The 7,134-nt window shown below is 31.7% G+C and overlaps 1 long non-coding RNA gene across 2 annotated transcripts; it reads right to left on the bottom strand.

Annotated features, from left to right (window-relative positions):
* Positions 1–4,191, bottom strand: LOC107930613 (uncharacterized). 2 transcript variants are annotated; one of them, XR_001693041.2, is made up of 5 exons: positions 3,901–4,191; positions 3,726–3,825; positions 1,987–2,199; positions 721–814; positions 1–191 (listed from the first exon to the last, which is right to left on the bottom strand). It is a non-coding gene; the product is annotated as an uncharacterized lncRNA (long non-coding RNA). The 2 variants fall into 2 exon arrangements; XR_005928246.1 differs by having other exon boundaries at positions 3,726–4,189.
* Between the last annotated feature and the right edge of the window lie 2,943 nt (positions 4,192–7,134).

Genomic DNA, 7,134 nt, shown 5'->3' with positions numbered 1-7,134 from the left:
TAAAAAAATTAAAATTCATTATCAAAATATAAAAATTAATGAATTTAAATTTAATACATAAACATTGATTCAATATGTAATTTAATACATAAGTATTGCAATGCCTGCATATAACTTAGAGTAGTCCTTTGATGCTTTCAATTCAACCGCCAGAGAATCCAAAACACTAGAATAGAAAGCCAAATATGCACCTGTAAGCCAAAGTTAGGCCAGTAAGGAAATCACTTATACGACCCTCAAAGCCACATATGTCAAGGCACATTATCTGATCTCTTTGAATTATGATATGGAAAGATAAATTTTTAATAATGCCACCATAAAGCAAGAATCAGAATTTGTTTCGACAAAAGTCATTGATCATGTAATTAATCATGTAATCAGAATTTATGTATATAATCAATGACTTTACCTTTGGCAAACATGGTGATCAAGGAGTTGGTAAGTGATTGATAAGAGTGATAAAGCTTTAAATCTGTAATCAAACCAAATATATTTCTAAACCAACTAAAAAGGACTATAGAAGGACCAATACAGAATGAGAAAAACCACACCAAATATTTTGAGAAACTTGAATGAACAAATAACATTAAAAAACTTCCACATGACTGGACCAAAAAATAACAATGAGGTAATATCTATATTAACAATACAAATCAAAGAAATCTAATTTATTCTAGATAACAAGCAGACAGTATGATACAAGGCATAGGGGTTTCTTACCTTGCACTTAAGATGTCATTTAACTGTTTTAAAACTGCTAGGGAAGCCAAATGGTCAAGCTCAGCTCTCAATATCACAATGGGCAGCTTCTCACCTGCAAATATTCCCACACTATCACTGCAGCTTTTTACTATACTAGTTCATATATGTAGCAAGTGTAGTTAGCTGGATGTCTTCAATTTTTAGTGAAACGTTTGTCTTAGAACCTTAAAAGTAGCTAAGATTTAATTCTCTAATCTAAGTTTGCTATGGCTAAAGACTCCATAAACTATGAAGTCGAAATAGATTCTAATTAAGTAATGCTAGTAAAACGGGAAAGCTCTCTTAAAGTAATCATCTAATAACTCCAATCATGCCCAAAACTTCAATTTTTGAATTAAGTGCATCATCAAAACAGTTTCATGCTATAGATTATGGAAAAAGCACTCTTGGCAATCATCATAGAAGACAAGTTTTCTTATCTCAAGAAAGTTGCATGAATGTGCTAATGGTATTAGGTCCCAAATATTTTAATAGTGAATTGATGGACCATAGATGAATTTATTTAGGTAAGTTGTAGAGCTGGTTCATCATCAAAAGTAGTATTTGGTATTCAAGGTCATCAATATTGCAATGTTGCTCAAACATGCATGTTTGAGATTATAATAAGCAGTACTGTTAAATATCACACTTGGCAAGTGAACGATGACGGGGCAAAAGCAATGTTTCCTATTTCTTTTTCAAATTCTGTTTGAGAGTATACAAGGTATAGGGTTTATGGCTTAGGTGCATCATATCTACTCTTCTTTTATCTTCCCAACCACAAGTTTAATAGGTCTTTTACCAACTTAATCTTAACATAAACATTGTATTAGTTAAACTCAAGTATGTTATTCAAGTAATAACAAATAAAAAAACAAGGCAATTAAAAAATGTAGTAGTTAAACTCAAGTATGTTATTCAAGTAATAACAAAAGATTCAGGTTTAATTATGAGCCCGGGAAGTGAGCTGAAGTACTTTTCCACTATAATCAATGAAATCTCTTCAGCCTAGTGTGAACTCAGTAAGCCTACAATAGCAACAAAAAGGTACCTATTTGAATCATTCATCCAAAAAAAAAAACACAGATCAAAATATAATTACACAAGTAATCATATTTGTTAAAGAACAGATTAGAGTGAAAATTGTGTCCTAGAGATCAAAAGATGGCCTAAATCAAAGAAATGGAGAACAAATAACAACAGGTTTTATTAGTGCAATAAAGATGCATATTGATAGGGACTTACATGACTACAAAGCATATATAATACCAAATAATATGCAGCTCCAGCCCAAGCAGTTTCAGCAAAGACATCTGTTGTCCTTTTCATTTCTGATGTTAAGTGTATAACTCTAAGAAATCGAGGGATATACTGAAACAAGACGATGAAAAACAAGGCCTATTTTGTTGCTAGCACATCTGAACCATTTGAACCATGAAGAAATTGCCAAACAACAATCTGCATTTATGAACAAAATAATGAGAAAACGGCAGGTGCTTTTGATCAGCCACGTTGCAACTAGGATGTCATGCAGCAATGATAGCTCATCAACATTATTCCCAGGTAAAGTTAACTACTACTCCCTAATATGACAATGCACATATAATCTTAACTTGGACATCCATAATCAGCATAGTAAGCACTTGAAGGAAAACAATATTCAACCAGATTTTCACTTAAAAAATCCTATGGATGTTATATTCATTCTGTATTAGGAATTGAGAATATTTATATTGGCCTTGCCCTACATGCGTTCAAAGCATTACCTATATGAATTAACAGTAGCCAAGGATGATAGACAAAAATGCAATGAAAAAATTACTTTAACATAGTCCATATATGCAACACAAACCATCAGTTGCTCCCGTGTTTCACACTTTAAATAACAGAATACATGCAGTAAAGAGTGTGTCAATGTGAAAGAAAAAAGAAGCATGTATACAAAGAAAGTTAATACACATAAAGCAGACAATAATGAAGCAAAACAAGAAGTAAGAATGAACAACACTACAACATCAGATGGAATACAAATAAAATTATGGCTCACCAAACATGGATACATGAGAAGGAAAAAAAAATCAATAAAGAAAGATATAATGCAAGAAACAGAGAGCTAGATGCATTAGAACAAATGATAATATGCAGTATTCTGCTATTGAATACTGAAGGAAACAACTATTAAGACCTGTGGTAATGGAATCACAGCAATAAAATCAAGGAAGAATATTGCAACATGTATCGCTTGAAAAGCAAATTAAGATGTACACAAGCCTAAAGGGAACCAGAAAAGCAATCGTACAGTGTTAAGAATATTAGAAAACTGAAGTAACACGTCTAACTCACTTGAAAACAAGAGAACTAGAAAAAGACTTAACCAAAAGCCTTCATGACAAAGACAAGAAAAAAACATTGGTTTAACCATCCATTATTGACATAAATCTCTGTTTCAATCACTAGTCTTCACCCAAAAGAACCTTTCCTTAAATCAACTACTCGTTTCAATGCTTATGTCCAAGATTTGCAAATTCGCTCCACTAAACCACTGGAACAAAATCAAGCTTATGGATCAAGCTGATCTTTGACATCCATCCATATTACATTAGCAGGTAGCAAGCATCATTTTAGAATCTTATTTGAAATGTCATGAATGAACTAATTTTTGGCAATAAATCTTAACTCCTCAGCAGGATATCCAGGAATAAAAGGCAGAAACGGAGTATAAAGCTGGTGACAGTAAATACTTGACTGTGGTGTGCTTACCAACAAAGCACACTGAGAAATACCGTAATACTTAATTCAACAAACGTATAATATTATTACTATAAACAAACTTCTCTTTCAAAATCCAAAATTCTAGATCTCTGACATGCATTGGAATGAAGAAACCATCCCCAATATCAAAAAGCAAACAAAGTAAGAAAGCCAATGAATCAAGACAACACTATGAGAAACATAATTATAGGCCTAAGTATAGGCTTCGTTACCCGGGCTCAGAGCAATTTGGGATGAGTACTCGTGTCGACACGATCCGACACGGTATACGGGTCAGATCCGGCAAAAATCAGCGGAGGCGGTGGGCGAGAACTGAGATAAGAAGAGAATGAAGAAACCTGATTTGTAAATACGAGAGAGAGAAGAGGGGATGGTAAGCTTCGTTACCTTGACTCGGCAATTGAGGTGCAGTACCTGTGTCAACACGATCTGACACGGAATACAGGTCAGATCCGGAAAAAAATCAGTGGAGACGGCGGTGGGCGAGAACTGAGATGAGAAGAAAAAAACTGATTTACAGAGACGAGGGAGAGAAGAGGGGCGAATTTGGGGGCAAATTTTCAGAGTAAAAGGGAAAAAGGAATAAGTATAAACTTTTATTTGGGGATTTAGGGCGCGACAAAGATGAGAAGTAGAGGGAGTAATGAGCGGGTAACCAAAAATTATTGTTCTTTTTACGGCGTTTTCATCAAAAACGCCACTATATCTAAATTTTTTCCACTATTGTTTAATTTTGATTTTTTTTTTCATTTTTAACATTTTTTTTATTTTTTCTTTTAAAATTTTTGTGCTGAGTTTATTATTTTTTAGAATTTTTTTTTAAATTTTAAATATTGAACTTTTTAACTGAAATATGAACTAAAATATTAAATATTAAATTTTTAATTTTTAATTTTTTAATTTTTTAATTTTTTTTAAAGATTTTTATAAATTTTAAATTAACATATAAAAGAATGCTTGAAAACAGCAACATTTTGCAATAATTTTTCCATTTCACTTAAAGATTTCTTTTTTTTTTGTGTGTTTTGTTTTTTGTTCTTACATTAAATCATTATATATATACTTAATATCCATATGAAATTTATTTTTAGATTTTAGGGTTTATGATTTATGGGTTATAATTTAGGGTTTGGGATTTATTATCTACATTTTATGGGTTTAAAAGTTAGTTTTAGGGCTTGGGGTTTAATGATTGGGGTTTGGGTGTTGGGGTTTACGGGTTAGAGTTTTAAGGGTTTATGATTTGAGATTTAGGGTTTATGGTGTTGGGATTAAGGTTTATCGTTTTTAGTCTGAAGGGTTTATGATTTGAGGTTTAGGGTCTGGTGTTTAAAGAGTAATTAATTAGTGTTTATAGTTTTAAGGGTTTATGATTAGAGATTTAGGGTCTGGGGTTAAAGGGTTATTGATTTAAGAGGTTAAGGGTTAGTGTTTAAGAAAGCCATAACATTGATTTTAACAGCTTCGTAACTTAATTAAATGAAAACTTCTAATTAAATAGTTTAGTTATCAAAGTGTAACTTTTCATGATTAAGTAACTAAAATGAAATTAACTTTCTCATGGCTAAGTGAATAGTGTAGTTAATTTATATTGTTTGTAAAGTCGGTTTTAGATATGATCAAAAAAAATCGAATTCAAAATAAAAATAAGACCTTATTTAATTTGTTCTAATTTGGCCTTATCCAAAATAGATAATTACCTATCCATATCAATCTGTTACTTTTATTTTTTATTTTTTTCAATAAATAATTTGTTATAAATTTAAAATATTAATATTAATATTATCTCTTTTATAATTATATAAGAAATTATTTAATATATAAATTAAAAAACACTAATTAATTTAAACCTAAACCCATTAACTATAGTCTCCAACCCCCTAAATCATAAAACATAGACCATCAACCTTAAATCCCAACACTTAAACCCATAATCCATAAACCTTAAAATAGTTTAGATCTATAGTGGCGTTTTTAAAAAAGCGCCGTTAAAACTCAAGCTATTGCGGCGTTTTCCACAAAGCGCCGCTAACGCCACCGAAGTAAAACGGCATAGTTCTGCTTAATCTTTTTGTGGCGTTTTTAAGAAAGCGCCGCTAATGATAGATCTTTAGCGGCGCTTTCTTAAAAATGCCGATAATGCTCAGATCTTTAGCGGCGCTTTCTTAAAAACGCCGTTAATGCTCGATCTTTAGTGGCACTTTCTTAAAAACGCCGCTAATGCTCAGATCTTTAGCGGCCCTTTCTTAAAAACGCCGCTAATGCTCGATCTTTAGCGGCGCTTTATTAAAAATGCCGCTAATGCTCGATCTTTAGTGGCGTTTTATTAAAAACGCCGCTAATACTCGATCTTTAGTGGCGCTGTCTTAAAAATACCGCTAATACTCAATCTATTCGATTTTTAGTGGCGTTTTCTATTCAAACGCCGCTAAAACCGCCGCTAAAAACCTGTTTTGCAGTAGTGCCACCTTTTCAAAAACTTAAACCTATTAATTAACAAGAAGTGACTTGATGAAAATGTTAGCAATTTGACAGAATAACATCACCAATTTTTCACACCTCCCTTAAGAAAAATAGTTTAATGTTGAAATGGTTGGGCTTTCCGTGAAAAACTGAAATGTCTGATATATATTGCTTCATTGTCCACAAACACTTCAATGCTTCTAACATGCTTTATATGCAAATCAAGCACATTTTTTCTCAATCATAAGGCTTGCATTAATAGCTGCTATTGCAACTATTAATTCATCTTCTATATTCGATTATGCCATGATCTTCTATTTTTTTAACACACCAAGAGAAAATCCTTGAGCCAATAATGAAGCAATACTCAAAGGAACTCTTAATATCATCTAAAGACCCTACTCAATCACTATTAGAAAATCCAAGTGGTTGACAAACATGATGGTCGTGTAATAGCCCGAATTTCAGCAATGTCGAAAATAGTGGTTCAAGACCATCAAATTTGACAAATGAACTCGTATATTATATTATTTAATATTTACAAGCCAAATATAGTTTTTAAAATATTTTGAAATAGTAAATTGTGTTTTATAAAGATTTATTTGATCAAGAAATTGAGAAAAAGAGGTATCAAGTTATAAACCGAGTCATAAATATTTTTATGAATATTTACGGAGTGTCAATAAGGTAGTATTAAAATTTCGTTAGAAAATTTTGACGTTTGGAAGGTTAATTAAATAAAAAGGACTAAATTGGAAAATGTGTAAAAGTTGCTAAAATGATTAAATAGCTCAATTGTAAAATGAGGAAGGACCGAAAGTGAAAATAAGCCCACAGGAGATATTTTGGGCGGCAATAGCTGAGAAAAATCAGGAAATAGGTGAAGTAAGGGCAAAATTGGAAAATTGCCAAAATTAGCTAAATAAAAATGGGACTAAATTGGAATATCTAGATTTCTCTTCAATTATCTTCTTTTTCAGCAGCTGAAAAATAGCCATGGAAGAGGGTTCAAGCTAGTTTTCATACTCTAGCTTCATGTAAGTTTAATTATTGCTTTCTCCTTGAAATTTCTATGTTTTTGAACTATTACAGTTGGGTCCAACTTACTATTTCATTATTTTTTGATTTCATGGCTAATTTTTAAATTTTTTTATGGAT

Source organism: Gossypium hirsutum, chromosome A06, assembly GCF_007990345.1.
Source record: "Gossypium hirsutum isolate 1008001.06 chromosome A06, Gossypium_hirsutum_v2.1, whole genome shotgun sequence".
Classification (NCBI taxonomy): Eukaryota; Viridiplantae; Streptophyta; class Magnoliopsida; order Malvales; family Malvaceae; genus Gossypium; species Gossypium hirsutum.
The sequence above is the reverse complement of the archived record's forward strand: the minus strand, read 5'-3'. Positions and strand labels throughout refer to the sequence as shown.